Source organism: Dipteris shenzhenensis, chromosome 3 (assembly GCF_047967505.1).
Source record: "Dipteris shenzhenensis isolate YYH24624 ecotype China chromosome 3, Dip_SZ_1.0, whole genome shotgun sequence".
NCBI classification, from domain to species: domain Eukaryota; kingdom Viridiplantae; phylum Streptophyta; class Polypodiopsida; order Gleicheniales; family Dipteridaceae; genus Dipteris; species Dipteris shenzhenensis.
Window position 1 is genome coordinate 46,205,559 of NC_141598.1, and position 15,149 is coordinate 46,220,707.

A 15,149-nucleotide genomic window follows, 5' to 3' on the forward strand; every position below is an offset into this window, starting at 1 on the left:
CCATCAGGCCACACATGGCCCCCATTTGGTGTCCAAACCAGGACCTACTGGATAACTGAGCTACTCAAATGGCTTCTCCTCATATGGGGGGCTTACAAGTAGAGTTAGTTGGTTCCCACATAGTTACACGAGAGTGGAGCATTGATATCTAACAAGTAGATGTTGTTTGTTCAATGCTACAACCCCTGCCCAATCATGACTTTGTGTGTTGTTTCTATGTAGGATTGATGGAACTACCTATACCATCCTCGAGGACAAATCCACCTTTTATCAATTCAACTCTCTCTTGCATTGTCACAAAGGTACCAATCTTCCACACTCTAGGAGTAATTCCTGGCACTCCTTGAATAGAGCGATCAACATTCCATGTATGGGTAATTGTTCTATTGCAAGACCAAACTACATGTTCTATAAGGCAACACACTCAAGATGCTCTCCATAATGCTTATAGGTCAAAGACCCACTCTCTCTAGCTATATAGACCCCACAGAGGGATTCCTCTTCAACTTACCTTTCCATTGCGTTGCATTGATCATTCTTGTGCACTCATTGTATGAACAATCAACATTGTTGCACCTCAAATAACCTCCACATCTACTAGTCCTTATAATACCATGGAGAAACTCTTGCCTATAAGTGTTGTATTTTATCCAAACATGTTTGTCAAACTTTTGATCCATTCCTTGCATGGGAGAGCCATAAGATACTGGGGGCAACTCAAAAAGAACATAATCATCCTACATATGGGGCAGCTCTTCAACCATTTCGATTGTCTACAGACTGGAAAATGCCATATGCAAAGAGCTTGACAATGGAAGGTGTTGCAACATAGTAAGAACGCTGACATTTGGCATGAAATCAGCTTTACAAAAGGACGGTTTCTTATTTGTAGTCTCCATAAACATTGGACTCTTCCATCTGTCAAGTCCTAATCCTCTCTCCATCTTCCAAATCGACCAACCAAAGTGCCGCTGAAACATCATCTTCAATTGCTTTGATGCAACTCAATCTCTTCCTCTACAACGGAGAAGCGGTCTCTAATTTTTGACAAAGAAACCTCACAATGTTATGTATCATAACAAATTGCAACAGTCTTACTCTCTCAATATTGCAGGAAGATAGTAGCAGGCGGCATTATGATGGGGGAGAAATAATCCTAAGAGTTTAGCAAACTGAAGTGGCTGAAAGAAGAATGGCTTAGGTAGAGGTAAGTGGTTCAGAGACAAGTGCGACCATCTGTGAGGAAGAATACACTTTACCCTATGTCACTAAAACTAGTTGCCAGACTTCGAGTGCAACTATAACTTATGGCTAGTTCAAGAGAAAACATGACTATGACATGGGTCAAACCATGGTTAGGTGACATGCTTTTTGTGCTTTTCGAAAGCACATAGCCAATTACTTATAGCACAAATTACGTACCTTAATATATGAAAATTTTAAGGTAGACCATATTATATAGACTAGACCATATTATGAATATTATAGACTAGACCATCCATGTAAATATAAATAAGTCCATATATAATATGGTCTAGACTGGACCATATTATATAAATCTATGTATCTATATACATGAATTCATAAGTCCATGTGTACATAAAAGTCCATGTATATATTTGTAAGAGCATCTATAAGTCCATATAAATAAGAGTCCATAAATATTTGACCATATATCTTAGATCAATTTGTATGAGTCAATATATAAGTCCATGGATATAACTCATAGCCCCTTCTAGAATTTACATTTATGCTCTAGGATTCACCTCATAGTTTCATAGTTGGTCCTTAGTATGATTCTATTTGCCCATGACCTACCCAAATAATATAGTTGAGTTACTAGGTTACTATGCTTCATCATTTAAATATAGCATATCTAATGAATCATTAGAAAATGACATATTTAGTGAGCCTAAAAATGAATCTTGTTGCATTGCTTTGAGAGTATGAGTGGGACTTTAATTTCAAAGGCAATAAAAATGTCTTCTTTGTACACTACAATGTCAAGTGTAATAACGGGCCAAAAGTATGCTCTTTTGTATGCTTTTGAACTGCATCTTAACATGCGGTCCAAAAGCATGCAAACAGCATGCTTTTGGGTAATAAACAATGAAATCCATGCAAATTTAGCTCCTAATCATTAATAGCCCATGACCATTTTAAATAAAATGGTCATGGGCTATTAATGATTGGAATCCAAGTTGCATAATGATTCGGAATTCAATTTGCATGGCTTTCATAATCATTAATACAAAATGACCATTTTATTGCCCAAAAGCATCCTCTTTGGATGCTTTTGGATTACGTGTTAACACGAGGTCCAAAAGCATGCAAAGGCATGCTTTTGGCATGTCCTGAGTGCCGAGCGCTTGAAGTATGTCTCTCCATAAGGTAACTATGTTGATGTAATGAGAGATAGGGCTGATTCAGACGTAATGAAAGATAGATGTCATTAAGGAGTTGCCAAATGCGAAGATGGCTGGGTAACCACAAGCTGATCCTGTTGCAGTGAACCTCACAACAAGTAGGCCCCTGTGTGCTAGCAAATAGAAAAGCAAGAGTACGAGACAAATCAAAGGATTATTGGAAGGCAAAGAATTCATGTTGAATGTAAATAATTCACGAGCAGCAATTTCTAGATCATAGGATGGGATTTGCAATGCAAAGAGTGGCTCAAGGAAGATAATGCTACCTAGAGTCCTATTATATAATAGCATCTTATCGCACCACTACTGACCACATAACTTTGTGTTTCCATCTACTGCTCTCATCTCCCAGCAAGCCTTAATGAAAAAGCTATGTGCTCTCCTAAACACGATGATCTAAACATGGTAGTCTTGAAGTCTGTAATGGCACCTATGATGCCTTGCCGCTATGGAGATAAAACACATAATATATCGGGCAAAGAAAATCCAATCAAACTGGAATGATTATCATAGCAGATGCACCCACGTCCAAGACTAGCTGGGTGAGGTGATCGAGTCACTTAGATTCTAGCCTACAGCCAAGTCCAAGAAGAAGACCCAAAACTCATTTCCTAGCACATTATGCATGTGAGCACCCCAGAGATGAGCAGCTGTGGCCACATTGTTACCGTTACACATTACAGTAGTTTAGTTGTCGAGGTGACTATAATCAATGCAAGAAGATCAAGCATCACTTCCTTATTCAAAATATAGCTCACGTCCAATATCTTAGACACTTTGGCATCAACTCCCATTGGCAAATTTTTAATCACAACATTAAAGCAGATAAAAGCATCATCTCCAAATTCAAAGGAGATTTAAACGATTGCAAAAATCTTCAATGATAGCAATGTTGCTCAATTGAAAGTCGGGCTCATAGTCATCATGTTGAAGAGAGCAAACAATTGACAAACATCATCTTCAGATGGAGCTGCTGCTGCTAATGATAGATGGAAGTCCATTGAAATCTTCAATCCTACTACTTTTGGTACAAAAGTGAAACCCCTTACTCGATCACAATCACATGTGGAGTTAATGAATTTTGATACTTTGATTGCAATTTCAATCATGAATCAAGGTGGATATATTCTCTCCACACATATTCTCTTCCTAAGGTCAATATGTTCCCCTCACATGTTATGTCTTGTGTAAACTATATATGATGTGTGAAGAGGTTGCATGGACCCCTAGGATTTGGTGTTTGAAAAGGATTATTGAGTAGTGAGGATTGGTGTAGAGAGGTTTCATGGAGCGAGGATTTGGTCTTTGAAAAGGATTGACTAGCAAAGCGACCTATGGAGATAACCTCTCTCTCTCTCTCTCTCTCTCTCTCTCTTAAAGAGTGTACGATGAGCTATTCTCCTAATGGGTCTCTTTAATTGAAAAATCTGTAACTATGAAATGACAAACTATTTTCAAATGCAATCAATTGGAAAACGCTTGTGATTTTCATGTATGTCTTTTGCTAGCAAGTGAGATAGTCAGGGAGAGAGACTAAGAGAGAGAGAGAAAGAAGGAGCAACAGTGAGCAAGGAAAGGAGAGAGAAAAAAGACAGCTCTGAGCTTAATTGTCTAGATTCAAAACTAGAAGATGTGTGGAAGACAAGAGTCTTCAATATGAGATATGAGAGTCATGACTCCATTGTAACTTGGGCAAAGCTTAAGAGTGTAGTAAATGCACTTAGGAGGCTAAAGAAGAGACTAATTATATTGTCCCTTCTTGAAGCAAACAAAAGGATGAGGGATATGCATTTCATGCCCTCAGCTGATAATGACTTTAGAGGGTAAGGTGTTTCTTCATGGTCAATTTCTTGTCTTGTTGTGTAATGAATGATGGGGACTACTAGTTTGTGCACCATTTTTAGTTGGCTTGCCAGGAGATATTCCTTGAGAAGATAGAGACACAGTCTATCATGGCACTCAAGGATTCGTGTGCCCACAGTGCCATGACACATCCATTTGTATTGCCTGCGATTTATACACTCCAGCAGTACATCAAGCTATAGGCTAGGAACCGTATGTTCTCCTCTCTAAAGGCACATGACAATAAAGCCCCCATCAAAGGTTCAAAGAGAGGAGACATACATGAACCAAGGGAGTCTACGAAGTTCGATCAGGCTATGCAACTAGTTGTGTTCAAGTACTTATGAATGATCTATAAGTCTTTTCTTTGAGAGAGAACTAGATCTTGTCCATTTGGTAAGTAATAAACTTCTACCACATTGAAGGTACTTGCAACACCTTGTCAAGGAGAACAAATTGACTGAGATGCCTACTCAATGCAAAGGTTGGATTAAAATAGGGAACCTTAGCACTTGCATTTACCCTAGTTCAATAGAGCTTAGTAATTGCCCATGGTGGATTGAATTTCCAATTGGGAAAGTACTTAGATGTGAGAGAGATATGTTTGCCGAGCACTCAAGAAGTAAGAAGATCTTCACATCAAGAAGAGGAGTGACTCATGGACTCACTATCTTCCAAATGCAGAGAAGATGGTAGGCTCTTCATTGAATAGACATGCTAAAAGATCAATGGAGAGATCCACTAGTTTTGAGAGTTGTATTTTGATCTTGCTGTGTCTACAGGTGGCCTTTGCATGGAGATGGGATGTGGAACAACACGCGGTTATGCAAGCATGCCAGGCTATTAGTCATTCCTACTTTTCTTTTGATAGTGATAGTAGTACTGCACATTCCATTGTGGAGCCCCTTGCGTAGGCATCATGTTCAAAGAGGGCTAGATTGGATGTAGGTTTTGTAGAGGAGGATGAGTCTGAGTATGCCTTGATGCCTACTACCAATCAATATGATGACCCATAGTGAGACACTGTTTACTTGGATATAACATTTGTCTTTGTTTCTTTTTTTAATATTTTGAGAGCTTTTCAAAAGTAAAATCTAATTTTGAGAGTGGCAAATCCATATGGCATTTATATGATATGATATCTTGATTGTACTTAAGAATCTATAGTGAGTTATTTTGCGAGCAAGGAGATTATATTGGTAGTTGAATAATTCATAGCTTGAAGAAATTTAAAATGGAATGTCAAAATGGGAAGTATGATAGAAGGTTAAAAGACAAGAAAGTTGCTCAATGCTTGTTTGTCGATGATGAATGCTCTAAGGTATACCACATGCCTCAACTTCCACTTGTGAGAAACAATCTCATTCTAGCTTTAAAAAAAGAACTCCATAGCTTTGATTTCCAAAGGACGTTGTACAAAGTTTTGATTTGATGAATATTAAAAATAGTCCTATTGGCTCACATTATTCTCCTTTGTTGAGCATTATAATTGCATATTCCATGTTATGGCAAAGAAGTCAGTCATAAAATTTCTTATGTCACTCAACTAGTTTGTTAAGGTGTTGAAGTTCATGATATGGCAATGAACTCAATAATGTAATTTATTAAGTCATCATGCTACTAATTCCATCAATGAAGCTAATGAATTTGTTAGAAAGTACAAGTAATAGCAAGTTATTTGAGAATAATGAAAGACTTCATAACCTACATTTATGTGCTCATACATAGCTTGGCTCGCATGTGGCAGCTCGTTTGGCTTTCCACTTGGCTCGCTTCTGGCGGCTCGACTTTTTGACTACCTCGATATATGACATCCACATATTTTTACATTCTTAGTATTGACTCTCAAGCTTTTAATATTGAAATGTTTGCACAACATATTTCAAGTTCTTAATATTGAAATGTCCACACAATATGTGCATACTTGGCTCTTAAAATACTATTTTTAAGTTATTTATATAATTGTATAACAAGCAAACCCATTGTAACAACCCACTGAACATGAAGCAACAAGAAAACCCATTGAAGCAACCTATTCATGATTTTGCAAGTTATTCCATTCCCAATGTCATGTGTGTGTGTGTGTGTGTGCGTCTCTAGAATTGGTTTCATGGGTCTACATATGCATGGGTGGCTCCTAGTAGAATGGATGTAACTCTCTCGCTCAATGGCCCCCTACACTTTCATCACCTAGAACTACTTACTCATACTTATGACTGGTCTTCTATACTCTTCTCTGCATATGTTACATCTCCAATTTCTAGTATCTAACATCGTAATAAAATCTTGTGGCTTTGTAGGATTTTGACCTTGTCCATGAGTCTCACCTTGGGATTTTGGACATGCTACTCCATCATTTGGGGTGGCTTCTTGTAGAAAGGCTTCAACTATCTCAATTCCTGGTCCCCATTACTTTTCTATGCACTTTTCCTTATTGCCTAAGAAGTGCTTATGTATTCTTGTCATTGGTCCTCGTAGCTTTCGGTTGCAAATATCACATCTCTAATTTCCATTGACTACGGTAGTTAGTGAATCTCTCATATATATCCTAGATTTACCCTCTAGTATGAGTCCTTGGGATATTGATACCCTCTAGAATTGATATTACCCTCTAGGTATCGGTCGTTGGGGTATTGATATAGTAGATGGAGGGTCTCTCACATCAAACACTAAGATTTACCCTTTAGTATAGGACCTTGAGGTATCAAAGACTAAGATTTTAAGATTTACCTTGTCGTGTAAGTCCTTGGGATATTGATACCGCAAGTTGGAGGGTCTCTCATATGTAGTGTAGGACTAGGTCTCTAACACGCAATTTCAATTTGCTCATAGTAGACAAAGAAAAAGATTTACTCTCGAGGAAAAGTGGAGAAAAAGTAAAAGAAGGGCAAAAAATGCCGAAAGCATGAACCTTATTAGGCGATTTCAAAATTATATTTCAAGTGCTTATTATCAAGTTGGGTAGTGTCGAGACAATGTTTCGTGCAGATTCGCTACAACGTAAGAGTAGGGCATAGCTGCTTCTTTATCTCATGAAGAAGAAAACTAGAAGAATTGTTTTTGAAGGACAAAGAAACGTAAAGCTTGAGTAAAGGCGCATTCATGCCTACACCATTCGGAACCAAGAAGCTCGTGAGCTGTGTCTTCCTTGCAATGGAAGGAGGTGCTTTATTCTCTTGCTTTATTCCGTGCGTAAGCTGCAGCTTGGTTTCAATCCAGCGGGCTTGGGCGACTTTATCTTTACATATAATACGTAGCACCTTTGTCTGTGAAACACGGCCTCGGAAGAAGCAAGAAATTTGAAGTATCAAGGTGGAGGTTGCAGCCACTGCTAGCTCCGCTGCTGCTGGTGACATTGGTTGCAGTGGTACTGTGTGCGTGATTGCTAGCATTTCTCTCCGTAGTAGCGAGCGAGCAAGGGACTTCGTAAGATAAGAAGGGGGGAAGGAGGGAGGGAAAACATGAGGTCGAGGCAATCAGCTTCTGCAAGAAATGCCCCTGCGCCTTCAGTCCGGGCACCTGAGCGCCCTCTACGCTCAGAGAGAACCCTACTGTCATTGCTCGTCGCTATGGCAATCCCAGTTTTGCTCGGTGCAACTGTCGCCACATTCTTCAACCCAGAAACGGCTTCCTTCCGTATTCTAAAGAAACCAGCATGGACTCCTCCACCCATGGCCTGGTTTATTGCCGGGCCGACGCTGTATGTCGTCATGGGCTTTGCATCGTGGCTGGTGTACAGTTCTGGAGGATGCAAGAAACAGAAGATCAACCTCACGATCTATTGTTTGCAGCTACTTTTGAACTTACTCTGGCCGGTGCTACTCTTCGGTCTAGAGAACCTGCAAGCAGCTGTAATTGACATTTATTTGCTGCTTATCATGGTCATAATTTGTGCAGTCACATTTGCCAAGGCCAATAAACTTGCAGCAGGCTTGTTCCTTCCATACGTCGCTTGGGTGGTTCTCGCAGCAGCCTTTACTACACAGATCCATAGGATGAATCAAGTAGGTTTTACATTAACTGGTATATTTTCTTTCACGGGTTAGTTTTCAGGATATTATGCTATAGTATTATTATCTTTGAAGCAAGGATTCCTCTCGAGCTTCACAATGAGGACGAGTATGATGCTAGCGCTCGTCGCCGAAATTTCGAGCACTTTACCAAACTATTTACTGCCATGAACAATGGCAATACTTAATGTGAATAAGTTACAAGTTGAAACCTTTGTAATCCTTTCAAGGTTGAGATTCTCATATCATTATTGTCACTTGTGAATCCAATTGCAAGAGAACTAGGCTATGGATTGTCATAAATGCTTGAGGCAGTATTTCATTCTATATTGGTGGCAAGAAGAATGTAATGTATGTGTGTGTGTGTGTGTGAGAGAGAGAGAGAGAGAGAGAGAGAGAGAGAGAGGGTTGAAGAGGGGGACTACAATAGACGGTAGGCTCTATCTTTTAAAAGTTGTTTATTGAACGTAGGAGCAAATGGGTCTTCAAGAAACTCACAAACTTTCCAGAAAACTAAAAGATATTCACAAATCTCAAAAAGTGATTTCTAGGCTTGATAACGATAATTGAGCTTTAGTCATTGACAAAGGTCTCTTTGTACCTATTGAGGTAATGTTAGTAAAATGCAATTGCAACAAGGAGGAGCGACATGAAAGTTTGCTTTTCTAGTAACACATTACTCTTGGAAGGTTTTCCTATGTTGAATCATAAACACATTATATATTGAGCATGTACATCTCTCTCTCTCTCTCTTTTGGTGAGGCTTTATAAAAATAATGTATATGAGTACCTTGTAAGAACCCTGGGGGGTCATTAAGAAATATGTAGGATAGCACGTGCGATCAATGGAAGGGGTTTTATATTATTATGGAGTTATAGAAAATATACATACATAAGGGGTTTTTAAAATCAAAAAGTGAAAATTTTCATACATAAGGATACTTTACTCATCTCAAAATTTACAAAAAGGGTGTATATAGGTTATAAAAGTCAGTAGATATTGGGTTTTTTAATACCCCTTAATCGCACGTGTTATATGGGGTTTTTACACAGTGTCCCACCAGGGGCAAGACCCATCATGTAGACTTTATTTTTTGGGAAAAACATTATCACCTTAGTGCTAAATTTGGATACTCATCCTAAGTCTTAATCTATGATCAAAGTATCAGACAAGACCCATCATGATCTTCACTCACAGACATTGATCTCATCTACAATCCAAGGAATACATGGAATACATTCAAATTTGTGGTAGAATGCTCCAAGCCATTAGATCAAGGTGTAGATCCAATGAATATCATCAAAGGATAGAAGGATCAAATTTAAACCCTTGAAAATGGCAAGGAACTAATGGATGAGATCAAAAGATAAGGGGGATCATTTTAAGCCAGCCATCTAGAAATAGATCTAAGGGTGGAGATGCAAGGAAAAGGTGCTGGAATACAGGCCATTGATCTCAAGGAGATCCAAGGGTGGAGATGCAAGAAAAAGGCACTCAAATCCGCACCATCGATTATGCACTTGAATTTGAACGTTTATCATATGTCTCCATCTACACCCTCCAAAATGTGCCTCAATCTAGGCCCTTCATTTGATTCTTTGATCTCCACCATTAGATCTATCCAAGATCTAATGGACAACAACAAATGGTGACCTCTCCCTCTTTATTACACCGCTATTTTGTCAGCCTTTGCCAGTTTAGAGCCCACCAAAGGTGCCTCCCACCAATTTGAGCATTCTAGACCTTTGATTCATCCACCATCCACCTCCATCCAAGGGCCAAGGTTGATCAATTTCAAAATAAAGGTACCCATGCCAGTTGAGTAAATGCTAGGGGACCCTTAGCCCATGGGTTACCATAGTGGGTTCACTTGGTCTTAACTTAATCCATTCCTTATGAGACCCTTTTGAGACCCCAATTCTCCCCTAATGAAAAATTTGTTTGATGAGAACATCTTAAAAAACTTATAGCAAGTAATTAGTCATTCAAAAAGCTCATTACTATAGCTACTCACAAATCCCAGTAGAAAACCAATAGATATCATGTGATCTACATGGCATGTTGTGTAACATAGCACCCCAGTCAACAAAAGATATTAAATATTTTTACAAATGTATGAAAATTCAAATCTATAAAACTTAGTCTTTTTTAGGATGATATCAAAATTTTAGTTTACTTAACATTCTCCACCGTATCGAGTGAAGATTGTGTATAGAAGAAATATTCAATTCATACATAGATGCAATGCTATTGCAATAAGTCCTATGCCATTTATCAATTTTCATTGTTTCTTTTTCCATGGACTGCCTTGAAATAAGATACATCTAAATGCCAAGGGCTACCTAAATTGTTAATCAACACACCAACAAACTTGCTAGTGCATTTCTTTCTACTATTTAGAAATATTCACCATTTACAATTCTTGTAATTAAATAGTGCATGAAGAAATCCAAGCTAATGGAATGTAAGGTGAAAAATGCCCCATCAGCAACTTGAAAACCTTCAATCTATTGCAATAGCAATTTTTTCATTCAAAAATTCCTTACGACTTTTAAAAAAAATCACTCACATTACTCATTTAATCACACATGAGTAACATAATTTTGTAAATGTTGTATGGTATGGTCTTGTACCTTTTTAAAAGAAAAATTAGTCATGATTTTTGCTATTTTTGTTGTATCCTTGTTGCTTCTATCCGTGTCTTCTATTCGGCACATATTGCCATTCTCAGTGATTCACTTATCATTTTAGTGAGTTTGCCATTGTACTCTATAAGTGGTTCTTTGTGAGTTCAATCCTTTACATAAGTGAGTGAGCTTGTTTGCCATCTAGTTTAAATGGGTGATATATTTTATAATGTGCCACAAGTGAAGTAGACATAGGTTGTAAGGTATAAAGGTGAAAAATCGGTGAAGGTTTCAAAATGAGGTCACATCTAGACTTGCATGAGAAGGGTGACAATATAAAAACAACAAACAATGCTAGTGAAGGGAGAAAGGAGTCTATGACAGGAATAGAATCTTGTACATTTCTAAAGAGCAAGACTTGGTTGGAAGTTAAAGAGTGAAAACAATGGAAAGCTTCCATCCAAGTTGATCAAAGTATTCTAATAGAGAATTTACTTTGTATCATCAAGAACCTACATCTGACAATAAATTGGGTGTCAATTATATGAGCTCTTCAAGAGTCATGTGCCTATCCGAGTTAATCACAAGCCTAAGAAAGATGATAACACTTCATAGCACAAAGATGGAGCTATATACATAAATATATATGTGTATGTATGTATGTACACACACACACACACACACACTCATTCGTGTCTTGACACATGTATACAATTCTACACATGCACACATATTTGTTGAGAGGAAGAGAAAGAGGAGAGAGACCGACACAAGAGTTTCTCCCAAGAAAGTGATTCGATTCATAGATCATAGGCATATATATAGTTGAGGACAAGGCTGAGTTAGGGCAATATAGCTCTAACACCCCCACTCAAACTAGGCCCTCTAGCTATGGATGAAAAAACCCTTGGGGAGTACAAGGGAAAAACCTGAGCCACTATATATATTTATGTGAAAATATATATACATGTTAAGATATCGAGCTCCACTCGCGATATGCCAGGGTGACTGTTGTGCATTTATGTCACCGACTTGTTAGCTGGAGATGCGGTTGGTACACCGCCCACGAATAATAGCTGGATGACAGCTATCCTTATCTACTCTAGTTTGTGGCTCAGTTAGTATGCCACCTTAGTTAGTTGAGTTTGGTTTGAGACCCACATATAGGGTTCTTCTATTTTCTTTGTACTAGAGTTCTTTTGGCTTTCACAACTAAGAAGAGGAAAACTGTTTTCAGCCTCCACCTTTGTGTGTATTCCCCCAATTGTTCATGTGAGAAAGCTGCAAGTGAGACTCCTTCCCTCTCTCCCACTATCTTCACATGGTATCAGAGCCTTGTTCGTGGTAAGGAGCTCAAGAAAGCAAGCCAAGTTCGTGGTGTCCTGGTAAGAGGACCAGTGTTGCTTTCCTATTTTGAGTTTGGGAGCAAATCTCTGCAGGTAGCACAGCCAAAAGTGCAAGAGTGCACTGTCTCAGATTGAGACGCCCTTCGCGGTGTGGCGAGAGCGCAGTATATGCTGCAGGAAAGGGCTAAGCCCTAAGTGACGTTATTTTTCTGATTCGAGCTCATTTTGGGGCCCGTTTTGGAGATGGAAGTTCTCCGCAGGCACTCCGAAAAAGGCCCTGTTTTTGCTGTGCGACCACTGTTCTGCGGGTCGGTGAAAAGTTGCCGCAGAAATTGCATCGTATGCCTGTGTGCAGAGATATTGGGAGTTGCAGATTCATGCTTGTTGCCTGTTGATGCAAAATCGTCACTAGGAAGTGACTGTGTGGTGAAATACCACTTTCGTCAGTTTGGCAGATCTTCCCGTGTGAGGCAAAAGCTGTGTTTTTTGCAGTGACAGAATATTTTGCAGTGTTCTGTAATGGCATCTGATTCTCTTTCACAGATTGTCACTGAAAAGCTTGACAAGAACAACTTCCAGGCATGGAAGTTTAGAATGACGAATTTCTTGATGGGAAAAGGCTATTGGGAGTTCATTACAGGAAATGAAGAAGAACCTGTTCTTCCTAATGTTCCCAGTCAACAAGAAATGCAAGCATTCAAAGGATGGCATAAGAGAGCCAGGAAAGTTATGTACTGGCTTTCTATCAGTATTTCGGACTCCATGATTGTGCATATTCAGGATGCAAGTACGCCAAAGGAGGCATGGGATACTTTGGCAAAAATGTATAGCACAAATATGCAAGCCAGGAAAATGCAGCTCAAGCAGGAGCTGCACAATGTGCAGAGAGAAAACATGAGCATCAATGACTACCACATGAAGATGAAGAAAATTGCGGATGCACTTGCTTCCATTGGGTCGCCAGTGGATGATGACGATTTGGTTTCTATGACCTTGAATGGTCTAGGAAAGGATTATGCACAATTCCGGACATCCATTGCTGTCCGTGAAAAATTTCCAGATTTTGAGGAGTTGATTGCTCTTCTAATTTCTGAAGAGCAGAGAAATGGGGGTGCATCTTCTTCAGCAGGAACTTCAAAAGAAACTATCTTCTACTCAAATGCTGGTAGAGGTAGAGGCAGAGGTAGAGGAGGCCGATCTGCAGGCCATGGTAGAATCAGAATATGCAGCAAACACAAGAAAACCAGTCCTATGCAGGAGCACGTGGTAACTCTAGAGGCAGGGGGAGCCGAAGAGGCCATGGTGGATGGCGAGAGGCCAAAATGTAAACAGCAATGTTGAATGCTACTATTGTGGCAAAATGGGTCATATGGCTAAGGACTGCTATAAAAAGCAAAATGACATTATGACTGGAATATTGCAGCAAGGCAATTATGCATCTTCTAGTAGGCAGGGTGATGACAGAAATGAGCATCTATTTATGGTGCAGCATATGACCAATTCTGTGACAAGTGCAGAAGAACGAAATGATGTGTGGTATGTTGACTCAGGTGCATCAAACCACATGACAGGTCATGCAGAATGGATGCAAGATGCAAGGAAAATGGAAAAACCAGGATTTGTGGAGATTGGTGATGATACTGCACATCCTATTGTGCAGATTGGCAAAATTCCTTTGTCTATGCAGGATGGGAAAAAGAAATACTTGTCTGATGTATTTCATGTCCCAAACATCACCAAGAACCTGGTTTCTATTGGTCAGATGGTTGAGCAGGGCTTGCAGGTCAAATTTAATCCTCATGGATGCTTTGTTGAGGATATGAAAAATAATGGTCGCTTGATAGCAAAAGGAAAGAACAAGGGCAGGATGTTTACGTTGGATGCGGACATGCCAGAATTGAGTGCAGCAATGTTTGCATATGGGACCGGTGTAGTTGCAGATATTGATATCTGGCACAAACGCATTGGTCATGTTAATATACAGCGACTTAAATCAATGCAAGCCCAAAATATTGTTGTAGGATTGCCTAAATTCAAGGTTGCAGAAATGCACAAGGTTTGTGAAGCCTGTCAATTTGGGAAACAGGCAAGGAAACCTTTTCCTAGGCATGTTCAAGAGAGTAAAAAGCCATTGGAATTAATCCACTCTGATGTGTGGACTACTAAAGCTGCATCTATTGGTGGCTGTCACTATTTTGTCACATTTATTGATGACTTCAGCAGAAAACTTTGGGTGTATTTTTTGAAAAAGAAAAGTGAAGTGTTTGGGCACTTCAAAGCTTTCAAAGCTATGGTTGAAAAAGAAACAGGCCTGCAAATAAAATGCCTAAGGTCAGATGGAGGGGGAGAGTACCTCTCAAATGAGTTTGCAAGGTTCTTGCAGGAGCATGGTATAAAGCAGCAATATTCTTGTAGTCATACCCCACAGCAAAATGGAATTGCAGAAAGGAAAAACAGGCATATTGGAGAGGTATCACGGGCTATGCTAAATGAAAAAGATCTACCAGATTATTATTGGGCTGAAGCAGTTGCTATAGCAGTTTATATAATGAACAGGACTCCCACTGCAGCAATACATGGCATGACACCAGAGAAGATGTATACTGGTAGGAAACCAGATATTTCTCATTTGAAAATTTTTGGTTGCATTGCCTATGTCCATGTGCCAAATGAGTTGAGGTCCAAGTTGGATCCAAAAGCTGAGAAGTGCATCTTTATTGGTTATTCTCTGCAGCAGAAAGGGTATAGATGCTATAACCCTTCTACACATAAGTTCACAGTGAGCAGAGATGTTGTTTTTGATGAGATGAGCAGCTAGTATAAACCAGTGAATGTGATGATTGATGTAGATGCACAAAATGGTAATGCTGCACAGATTTCACAACAGCAATCACAAA